The following is a 12,707-nucleotide window of genomic DNA, read 5'->3' as shown; positions in this document are numbered from 1 at the left end:
TTCGTCAACTCATGCAATGGGGCAGCAATGGTGCTGAAATCTTTGACGAAGCGGCGGTAGAATCCTGCAAGACCAAGAAAACTCCTCACCTGTGTGACGGTTTGGGGAACCGACTAGCTCTTTATGGCTTCAATTTTTATCTCGTCCACCTCAATTCCATGTGGAGTTACAACATAGCCAAGAAAAAAAACTCGATCCGTGCAAAAGATGCACTTCTCAAGGTTACCAAATAATCGTGCATCACATAAAGCATTAAAAACAGCATGTAAGTGATCCATATGTTCATCAAAAGACTTGCTGTAAATCAATATATCATCAAAATAAACTATCACAAAACGACCAATAAAAGCTCTTAAAACCTCATTCATTAAGCGCATGAAAGTGCTAGGTGCATTTGTCAAACCAAAAGGCATTACTAACCACTCATACAACCCGAATTTGGTTTTAAACGTAGTTTTTCATTCATCTCCAAGTTTCATTCTAATTTGGTGATAGCCACTTCGCAAGTCAATCTTAGTGAAAATTATAGAACCACACAACCCATCAAGCATGTCGTCTAACCTAGGAATAGGATGACAATATCAAATAGTAATATTATTGATGGCTCTACAATCAACACACATACGCCAAGTTCCATCTTTCTTAGGAACCAAAAGTACAGGAACGGCACAAGGACTAAGGCTTTCATGTACATACCCATGGCCCAAAAGGTCTTGGACTTGCTGCTGAATTTCCTTAGTCTCCTCAGGATTGGTTCGATAGGCAGCACGGTTGGGCAAGATTGCTCCCGGAATCAAATCGATTTGATGCTCTATTCCTCTCATAGGTGGTAGTCCCGGGGGTATCTCAGCTGGAAAAATGTTCTCATACTCCTACAAAAGGTTAGTGACAGCAGGAGGCACCGAGCTAACAATATCATCAAGCGAAAACATAGCTCGTTTGCATACCAAAGCATAGCAAATATCATCATCAGAAATTTCAGCAAAGTCACATTTTGTTGCAAGCATAACACCACCCTTCAATTTAATCCCTTTGGCCTTAGAATTAGATGTAGACTTATCCTTTTTAGGTGGAAGAATAGAATTAGCAACTTGCTGATTTTTAGATTGAACATCATTCAAACTAGCAGCGCGTTCTCTATCAGCTTGTACAATTTGAGCAGGGGTCAAAGGTACCAAAGTAATTCTCTTTCCTTTATGCACAAAGGTGTATTTATTACGTCTACCATGGTGTGTAGCATCATTATCATGTTCCCAAGGATGACCCAATAAGAGTGAACAAGCTTGCATAGGTACCACATTATAATCAACAGAAACAGCATAAGAACCAATAGAAAATGATACTCTACAAGTTTATGTTATATTTGCTTTACCATAATCATTTAGCCACTGAATATGGTATGGACGTGGGTGTGGGCGTGTGGTCAAGCCAAGCTTCTTGACTGAATCAGAACTCACCAAATTGTTGCAGCTACCTCCATCAATAATGACACATGCTCGACGGTTGCTGATGACGAAGAAAATCTAGAACAAGTTATGGCGTTGTAGCTTCTCAGGTTGCTAGACTTGTGAGCTGAGCACCCGCTGTATAATGATGCTCCTATAGGCCGTCGTGGCCTTGTCACCAAGGACTTCGCTGTCCTCCTCATCTGCATCTTGGTCTTCTTCATCCTCAATGTCAGAGGTGCTGATGTAACCATCTTCTATAGCAATATATGCCCGCTGACTTGGGTAGTCCTTCTACACATGGCCAATGCCATGGCAGCGGTGGCACTAAATGCCTGAAGTGTGTCCCGTCGATGCAACAGATGAGGCACTCTTGGTAGGCATCTGCAAAAAATTTTTACCTGAATCTAAAGGTCGTGCGGGAGGTGCCTTAGGTGTAGTGAAAACTCTAGAGGCTGTTGGTCGCTTGCTCACTAGTGGAGGCACCCGAAAAGTGGTTGGCTTGGTCAGCCCCAAAGATGGTGCCGAGCGTGGCGTGTATGTGGTGCTGACCTTGCTCTTGCTCTGCTGTTCACGCCCCTACAATTCATTTTCTGCAAGCATAGCAAACTAAAACAACTGGTTGACAGTGTTAAATTCTTTATAATCAACAATGTCCTGAATCTCATGCCTCAAACCCGAATAAAAATGATAGATGGAATCTTCGTTCCCCTCGACAACACTACAACGCATCAATCCCTTTTGGAGCTCACCATAGTTATCCTGTACATATTTATCTCCTTGTTCTAAACACATTAATTTCTTATGCAAGTCTCTATGATAAGAAGGAGGTACAAAACAATCACGCATAGCTACCTTAAGTTCTTCCCACGAACCAGGTAATGCATCCTGTGCAGCTAGCCCATTCCACCAAATAATAGCAAAATCCTTAAACTCACTAGTAGCTTGTCAAACTCTATGATGCTTAGGCACAATGTGGGCGCTAAACTTCTATTCTACTATCATCTCCCAATCAAGATATCCCTCAGCATTATAATGACCCGAAAAAGATGGTATTGTGAACTTAACCTTAGCATAAGGATCATCGGGCACACGGTGATTATTACCTTGATGGTGGTGGACACCACCCATACCTGTCGTGTTGCAACGAAGACATCGTTGTAATCTTGCTTGTCGGAAGGCTACTCGATCTATGTTCCCAGCGGCATCATGCACCGTGTCTTCTGGCAAGAGACCATCGGTGCTGCTGCCAGAGACGTCATTGTTGTTGACCGCCACCAAGGTTTCCAACTCAGTAACCTTGTCAGTTAGCATGGAAGTTCGTTTGTCCAATCTCTCCATGTTGTTGCCAATGTGGAGTTCAATGAGTGCGTCAGTGATGGCCTTCCTAACTGTCTCATTCATCCTTTTTTGGGCATCCTCTACAACAACTTGTAGTTGCTCTTAGTTGACACACTTGTTGAAACCCTTAGGATTATTATCTCTAGTCTGATCACCTCCTGCCATTGTAAATACAAAAACAGGAACAAACGGTGAAAGTTATCCCTACCAAATGACTACGTGGTTGCAGTGGTGTCACTTTTCACAGCAAGTGGAAGCATCTTACCAAGCTCTTACAAAGTTGTTACCAACACAAGCAGTGGGTGGTACAACCGGCGGCTGGTTCGTGATACCTATGAGGCAGTGGTACCGAGATTGCAAGGTCTTTTTTCTGTACTGATCTAAAGAGTTTGTGGAGCTTGGAAGGCACATAAAGAATAATATGTATATTTGGCACACAAGTCAGTAACAAAAAGTAATGCTAAATTATAGTCCAAAGTACTTGTTCTCGTTGCTGGTCTAAAATGCTCCAAGTACCAGGTGTGTAACAAACTAGTATGGTGGATAGCAAGGTGACAGGGGTGTGAAAAACAAGTATGGTGGATAGCAAGAGCAACAAAAACAAGGAACCAGACAGCACACGGTAACACAGCTCACTTTTGCCTTCTCTATGTGCTCCTCTAGATATTGTTCCTCTTTTACCCCTCACCTTTTTCTATTTTTTGGGGCTGTCGTTGTTTTTTTGGGAAATTTTGACTTTTTCTTTTTCTTTTTTTGATATTCTTTCTTCACTTAGGAGCACAAAAGAAGTAACCACAAAAAATATGAGCTTAAACAAGTGAAAGACGTGGCCTGTGGAATTTTCAGAAGACGTGCTCAAAATCGATAAAAACCTTGTGACCACGAAAAGAGGATCTTGTGACCACTTTTTGACCAAAATAAAAATTTCTGACCCTGATAATGCGGGGGATGGACGGATCTGAATTTTTTTTTCTGATCAATTTTGATATATGGAACGTCGAAATCTGAGTTTGTATACGAAAACTAGACCAGTTTTAAAAATTGGCTCCGAATTAGAGTACAAAATAAGAACAATGTGCACAAAACTAGTCACGACAGCAAGGATTTGATGGAAACGATGGGGGACAACACACGAACTAGACTCTAACATGACCTAACCAGCAACAAGACCTCGACCAGGACACAAACTCAACACGACGGACTCTGAAACCGAAATATGCAAAGGCTATGGCGTGGAAGGTTCTAGGACAGGAAAAAAATATGGCACTGGACTATGGGACGAATGTGAAACACTCAAAACTAGGGGATAAATGTGAACTTTATGGTATACCTTAGCTCTGATACCACTTAATGGGGACGGGGATCCTGATCTTCTATCAGGTAGATGTAACTATCGTTGTGGCGGAGAATGACACACCGATCCGGCTTTAGATCAAAAGATTGAACCCTGCAATCTTAGCACCACAGCTCCTCTAGTTATCAACCGAGTCATAGACTAGGTTGACCTCGCCAAGAAGGTTAATCCCTGCCTATACAATGAAGAACACAAGCAAGAATAAGAAAGAACACAACCAGATTGCAGATGAATGATTAATCTCATGAAGTTGGGGTCTCACAAACCGATGAACGGCGAAACTGTTCTTGACAGAATAATCTAAGCAAAACCCAAACCCTAATGGAGGGGTGACAACTGTTTATGAAGACTCTAGGGTCATGCAAGACCCCTGGACGCGCCCCTAATGGGCCCAAACACGATACATGGTCCAACGGACCAAAAGACGGTGTCGCAGCACCCTAGCAAATTCTGGATGCTGACTTGTAACCATGATTCCTGTTGATTATGAATAGGTTTTGACATGAGACCACTTGGATTGGCTTTCTTATCAAATTAGCTTTCCATCCATTTGTGGATGGTCGAAAACGGAGTCCGGATGCGTCATGGGTGACCAGTTTAAGGCAGACTGGTCCTGGAGGCCGAGGCAGACTCGAAATCATGTTGGACCGGGCCTCCGGTTCCTGTTGGACGTCCTTGCTGGTCATCATTGCCTCCACCTCTTCCTCTAAGTCCCTCATGACCCTCTACAATGTTCCTAATCAATATAACATCATTAGGTAGCAATCTATTCTCAAAAGTATGAAAAGGATCACTTAAGAACGAGCTCACCTCTAAATTAAGTTGTCGCCTTCGAGCTTGGGTCATTGGACCTTGCATAATGGTTGGAGGATCAGCAGGTGCTTCTGAAGGAGTGATGTCTTCATCATACACCATTTTGTTGAGGGGTGTATGGAGTTGAAAACTCATGCTTGATGCCCTCTTCATCAAGAAACTCCTCAACTAGAGTATTCTTGAATTCAATCCTATTGTCGCTTCTCACTTTCTTGATGGGAAGACCGAACTTCTTTTGAGCTCTTCTAACAAATATCTTCACCTTCTCTTGAACTTGGCACTTGTCATGCAAGAAAATACCCAAGTGAAACGGGAAAGTCATCAACAATAACAAGACCATATTTGTTATCCCTAATACTTAGGTAGGCGACCGGTCCAAAGAGATCCATATGTATTAGCTCCAATGGTTGCTTGGTGGTCATGATGCTCTTTGGTGGGTGAGGTGCTCCAACTTGCTTTCTGGCTTGACAAGCACTACAAATTCTATCTTTCTCAAAGTGAACATTTGTTAATCCAAGGATGTGTTCATCTTTTAGAAGTTTGGCCAAGTTCCTCATCCCAACATGGGCTAGTCGGCGATGCCAAAGCCAACCCATGCTAGATTTTGCCACTAAACAAGTCTCAAGCTTAACTTTACTTTTGTTGAAATCAACTAAGTAAAGCTTGTTATTTAATTGACCCATAAAGACAATAGAGGAATCCTCCCTTCTAAAGACTTCCACACCCTTATCCAAAAAGAGACAATTGTAGCCCATCTCACACAATTGAGAAACGAACAATAAATTATAACTCAACGAATCAACTTGTAATACATTTATCATTGAATGCTCAAGGGTTATAGCAACTTTACCGAGACCAATCACATCCCTCTTTGAATTGTCTCCAAAGACAATATTTTCATTTAAGTGTGTCATCGGGGAATATGATGAGAACGTACTCCTTTCTCCGGTCATATGATTTGTACATCCACTATCAAGCACCCAACTTGATCCACCGGAGGAGTATGCCTACAAAACAAGTTTAGTTGCTAGATTTAGGTCTCCAATTTGACTTAGGGCCTTGCATGTTAGTCACAAGAATCTTAGAAACCCAAATAGAAGTATTTCTATATATGTTGGTTTCCTTTCCAACATATTTTGCAACCACTTTCCCATTGATGTTGTTCCTTAAAACAAAGCATGATGTCAAGCTTTGTTGAGGTGCATAAGTCTTCGGTTGATAGGCATACTTATTCTTGGTGGCCCACACTAATTCCTTAGGCTTCTGGAAAAACCTATTTCTCCTGGTACACCTTCTTCTTGGGCTTAGTTTGATCAGGAGCATAATTGGTAGCCTTCCCATTTTTGCAGGGCGCGGCACTACCGCCCTTCACCGTGGCACTACCACGGTCTGTGTAGGCTGATCTGTGCCAATTTTGCCCTTCCTCTCAAACTATACACACTCATAGCCATTCACTATCCTTCTTCCATTTGTCTTGGCTCCTTTTGTGTGTCCAAGCCCATGCTTGATTGAGGGATGCCTTCCTTACTTGAATTGTAGCCCTTTTGATTCATCATTCTTCTTGTCATTAGATTGTGTCTTACCCATCCACCCTTTTCCAATGATTTCATTGAGCCTAGCAATCTACTTTCTCATAACATCCATGTTTGCAAGGTTAGTGGAATAGGCATTCAAATCAAGATTAAAACATTTTCCACAATCTTGACTAGTGGAGGGAGTAGAGGTTTCCTTTGCCTTAGGAAGATGTGAGTTGCTATCCCAAAGAATGCTATATTGCATCTCAAGTTCTTTGTGCTTTTCATCTAAGTCACAATACTTTTTCTTGAGAGCTTTATTTGTTTTCTTTGTAATAGCATGGTCCTCTTTCTCTTTGGCCAAAGCCTTGCACAAGGATTCCACCTCACTTCTCTCTAATGCAAGAGCTTCTTTGCTAGCAATGTAGAGATCATCTTGTTGGATAAGAGTCTCTTCTCTAGATTCTAGCTCGATTTGGACACTCTCTAAATCCTCCATTAGTTTAGTGATGAATAATTTGGTCTTTCCATCCAAAATTTTAGTTATCATGTTTATTTCTTCATCACTAGATTCATCATCACTAGAGCTATCACTAATATCACTACTAGAGATATCACTAGGAGCTGGAGGAGATTTGGCCTTCGATTTGGATTTTACCTTCTCACCCTTTGCCATGAGACAAATGTGAGGGGAGTAGTAGTCATCGTCGGACATGTTGTTGAAGAGCCTTGGTGTAGGGGATGACTTGTGAATAGCAGCGGTTGCAACCTTCTCATCCTCCTCACTTGTGCTCTCTCTAGTTGAGTCACATTCATGCCCAATATGAGCCTCTCCCATGTACTTCTTGCTCTTTCTACGGTCGGCCTTCTCCTCTTTCTTGTCCTTCTTGTATTTGTTGTCCTTGATCACATATGGACACCTGACAATGAAATGATCGGTGCTTCCACAATTGTAGCATGTCCTCTTTTTCTTGTTTGGAAAGCTTCTCTTCACTACCTTGTAGCCTTACTTCTTTAGCCCCTTGTGAAATCTCTTCATAAAGAGAGCAACATCATCAATCTTCTCATATTGATCATCATCATTTTCACTTTCACTTGAAGATGATGTGGTCTCTACTCTTTCTTGAACTTGCTTGCTTGCTTTGGGCTTGCTAGTTGAAGCTTGTTGGTTGATCTTGGACTTGCTTGTAGAGCCTTGCTTGCTTGATTTGTTGGCCTTGAGAGCTATATCTTTGATCTTGATGCCCTCTAGCTTTGCTTGCAATTCTCTAAGTTTTTTCCTCTTATTTGCTTCTTCTCTTTGCATGGCAAAGGTCAAGATCCTCCCAAGTACATCATTTGGTGTGAAGTACTCAAACTTCTTCTTGTCTCTAATTAGAGTGACTATGGTCTCATTTCTAGGTGAATAAGCTTCCAATATAATCTTGACAACTTTGTGATCATCTAGCTCATCACAACCATAGCCTCTAATCTTGCCCACCATTGTCATCAACCTATCAAACATCTCTTGTGGCCCCTCTCCCATCCAAGATTACAAACCAGTTGAGCTTTGACATCAATAAGTCAATTCTTGCCTTTCTCACTTTGTTAACCCCTTCATGTGCTAAGTGCAAAGTGTCTCATATTTGCTTGGCAACATCAACTCCAATCACTCTATTGTACTCATCACCATCCAAGGCACTAAGCAACACACTTGTGGCTTGACCATTGAGGTGAATGATTCTCATCTCTTCTAATGTTGGGTTCTTGGGATCAATCGGTGGCTCAAATCCATTGCAAATAATCTTCCAAATGCCTCGGTGAAGACCTATAAGATAGCCTCTCATCAAGTGCTTCTACTTGACAAAGTTAATCCCATTGAAATGAGGTAACTTGCCCACGGGCACATTGATGAAAGACCTCTGATCATGGTTAGTCATAGGAATAGAAGAGTAGTTAAAGGATACGGCGGCATATTTGTTGGCCTTGCCCTTTCATTTCTTCTCCTTCTTGTTCCCCTCTAACACTTGGTATGACTCATCATCATCTCTATCTTTGGAACTACTTGATATGCTTGATGATGCACTTGTTGTCTTCTCTTCTTCTTCCTAGCTTCTCTTTTTTTTCTTGCTTCTCTCTTGAGCTTGCTTTCTTCTTTCCTTTGCTTCTTCTCCTCTAACCACTGTTCCTCCTTCTTCTTCTCTCTTGCTTCTCTTTTTAGCTTTCTTGCCTCCTTCCTTCTTCTTCTCTCATTATCATTGAGAGATCTTTCGGCATCAGTAGCCTCAAGATGTGGTAGTGTGGTGTTGCTTGCTATCGACGCGCTCAGCTCGCTGCTGTCCGTGTCGACATCCACCCGCTTCACGCCACTAGTTACTCCTCCGGGCTCCATACCTCATGCGTTGAAGCGTATATGAGGTAACCTGCTCTGATACCACTTGTAGAATCTCTGATTGGCCTAGAGGGGGTGAATAGGCCTGTCAAAACAAACACTCAAACTTTTATCAAATTCACCCTGCGGCACTGTCGCTTTGGAGGGCGGCACTACCGGACTGTGGCACCATCGGACCAGAATAGCAGCACTACCACACATGCAGATAGCGTCAAGTCACAGTTCAAAATCAGTGAACGGAAACTTAGATCGGAGAAATTTCTCAGCCTACTACATGTATGATAGTCATAGATCAAGAGCTAGAAGTTGTAGGAACATCACACACAAGTAGATCGACTAGAAACCCTAGAAATCATCTCAACCAACAATATGAAATGTAAGTAATATAAATTAAGCACAAGTGACATAATGATTTATCCCGTGGTTCGGCTCTCCACCAAGGCTTGCCTACCTCCATGTTGTTGAGGTTAGCCACTAAGGCTCAGGGCTTTCCAACCCTTCCTCGTTCTCATGTCAAGAGACTTAACTCTTGATATGATGGGTGAGTTTACTAGCTTCAAGAGATGGTTACAAACCTCTCAGGGCTGCCACACAAGTTGGCAAGCTCTATAGGCGACGCTCTAGCCAGCTAGGAGCCAAGCTCTAAGAGTAACAAACATGACCGACGACCAAAACATGAACTAAGTGCTCTTTTGAGTTGAGGAATCAGTGGAGCTGCTCTCTAATCGAGTTTTGGACCCTTTTCTCTCAAGGATTGATGAGGAAATCAATGGATTTGCTTGAGGGCTCAAGGTCACTAATGGAGGAAGAGAGAGAGAGAGGCTCCTTTATATTTTAGATGAGCTATAGTGAGGAAGAAGAGGCAGAGAGCTGTTGGGGAGGAAGGGGAAGGGTATAAATACCCCCCAGCCCCCAACGGTCACTTGAGTCATGGTAGTGCCGCACTACGGTAGTGTCTCTCTTCAAGTGCGGCAGTGCCGCACCACACAAGACATTAAGGGTAAGAGTGAAGTGTAGACTATCTTGGCTATGAATCTAAGGATGCATGTGTATGTTTGAGCACTTGGTAGCATATATTAGCTTAAGCATTGTGTCCTCCTTTATAGTACGGCTTTTTCTATACTCAAATTCAAAATATAAAAGAATTTAAACCTCCTTTGAGTTTGAAGCCATCTATATTTGTAATTGGGGGCTCCTCCATTTCGTGTAGCATCCTCGAACATGAATTTCCTGCTTGTCATCTCGATAAATCTCATTAGTTCTCTAATTGCGTGGTCATTATCACCAAAACCCACAATTAGGGCTTGATTGCACTTTTCAGAAGGTATGTGGCCTTACTCCCCCCTTTGCACCCAAATCCATGTGTCCATAGTTAGTGTTAGGGTTAGGGTTCATGGACGCTAACTTTGTCTTCCTCGTTTCATTGTTTCATAGGCTTGTGATGTAGTAGGAGAGGTGGTGTCAACCCGTGTCACAATGGATAGCAATGATTGCCCTCCTTGGTAAGTGCTTAAGCAACCTAGCTGTGTAGGCTGAATTGAAGGCAATTGGGTTACCAGTCTAACTCCTCATTTCTTTCATTGTTTACCATGATGCCAGGAATTCGATCTAAGCAATGCATTTAGACTAGTCATTAAGGTTGCTAAATTCATGGCTGATGATGAGTATGTGCTAGTTGAAATGGAAGAGTAGCAGCATGACTTATGGTTGGATAGAAATTATCAGTACTCTATGGCTCAATTCCATGAGGATTTAGCCATAAGGCCATCTCAAACACTTGCAGTGTGGGTTCTTGACCAAGGTACTAGGTCTGAGTGGAAGATTAGGAGGGATGAGCATTTTCAACAGATGATTAAGGATATATGGGATGAGAGGTTGGCTATTGTTGCAGTAGATGTTGTGAGGAAGGATGGTTCTACTGGAAATGGCAGCTCTGGTGCTTCTAAAGCTAGATGTGTCTCTGGTGTCACTAGTGGGCCAAATGGAGTCCCAAGTGTTGTGGTGGATGATGCTAAAGGTTATGGTGATACATGTAGTTCCTCGGAACAAACACCTACTAATTTGCCTATAGTAGTTGATTGGACCACTCTAACCATAATAGGGCAGCCTGATGATGATGGTTTAGCAAAAAGAAGTTGCTGATGAGGATAAGGTTTATGAGGCAATGGGATTTAAGGAGTCAGAGGCAACAGAGGAAGGTAGACAAGAGGTGCCCATTCCAGCTATGTCAATAGAGATGCAGACAGATATGACTGAAGCAGTTGTTAATGTTGATGACACAATTGATGAAGAACCAATGCATGAAGCATTGGCACATTGTATCCCAGCATGAAAGAGTTTAGGCTAGCTGTTAGGCAACATGCTATAGTTAAGGAGTTTGAGTATGATATTGAGCATTCAGACAAAGAAAGGTTCAGGGCTAATTGTTCTGCTCTAGGCTGCCCATGGATTATTAGAGCTAGAACCCAACACGATGGTAGTGTTAGGGTATAATTTTTATAGTTCTTTACAGTTCTATTTTGTTGAATATTGCTGTTTTATTGTCTCATTTGTCCTTTTGGTTTTCATATGCAGATCCAAATCAATCAGGGGTACATAATTGTGCATCTACATAAAGGGTTGTAAGCAAGATGGCATCTATAGCTTGGGTGGCAGAGAGAGCAATCCCACTCCTCAAGAAGAACCCACAAATGGGGGCAAAAGAACTCCAAGAAGAGCTAAATTACAAGTACAAGATTGAGATCCCTTATCAGATAGTGTACAATGGGAGGCAGAGAGCAGCAGATAAGTTATTTGGTAAGTGGGATGATTCCTTTGATTGGTTGTATAGGTTTAAGGCTGAGATAGAGTTGAGATCTCCTGGGAGTGTTGTAGAGATAGATACTATCACTGATCCTAAGGATGGGAAAATTAGGTTTAGTAGATTCTTCTGTGCATTCAGAGCTAGTATAGATGGATTTTTGAATGGTTGTAGGCCTTACATCAGTGTAGATTCCACAGCACTCAATGGGATGTGGAATGGCCACATGTCTACAGCCTTAGCTCTAGATGGCCACAATTGGATGTTTCATGTGGCCTTTTGATTGTTTGACTCAGAGACAAAGGAAAATTGGGTCTGGTTTATGGAACAACTTAGGAAGGCCATTGGTCCCATGGATAAGCTAGCTATCTGCACTGATGCATGTAAAGGGTTGGAGTTAGCTATCAGAATAGTCTTTCCACAGGCAGAGATGAGAGAATGCTTCAGGCACTTAATGGAGAACATGAAGAAATACTATAGTGGTGATGTGTATGGCAAAAACATGTGGCCTGCAGCTAGAGCCTACTCAGCACACAAATTCAAGTATTTCTTTGATAAAATCTTGGAAGCTAGTCCATATGTGCAGAAATGGCTGACAGAGCATCATCCTTTTTTGTGGGCTAGAAGTAAATTCTCAAATGACATCCACCATGTCCACATGCCTTGGCTATGATTACCAGTAGCAAGCAACCAGACATGGGGTAATTTGTGGACCAGTATTACTCAGTTTAAAAGTTCCAAGCAGCATATGATGGCATAATTCCTAACATCACTGATAGGAACCAGTGTCCTGAGGTGGACAAAGGCTTCAAACTATACTCTCCATGCCAAAAGAAGAGAGAACAAGGAAGACTGAGGGAAAATAGGATCAAGTCTGTAAGGAAGACAGGTGGTAAGGCAATCAGGCAAGTGAGGTGTCCTAACTGCAATGAGTATGGTCATAGGGGTGATAGATGGAAATGTTCACTCACTGGCACCAAGAAAAGGTAACTTCTGAACTCTTTTTCATTTCTTACATTACTATATGAAGCTAATCCTATCACTATTGCAGGAAGAGAACAAAGAAAAC

Source organism: Miscanthus floridulus, chromosome 6 (genome assembly GCF_019320115.1).
Source record: "Miscanthus floridulus cultivar M001 chromosome 6, ASM1932011v1, whole genome shotgun sequence".
In the NCBI taxonomy this organism is placed as follows: domain Eukaryota; kingdom Viridiplantae; phylum Streptophyta; class Magnoliopsida; order Poales; family Poaceae; genus Miscanthus; species Miscanthus floridulus.
The sequence above is the reverse complement of the archived record's forward strand: the minus strand, read 5'-3'. Positions refer to the sequence as shown.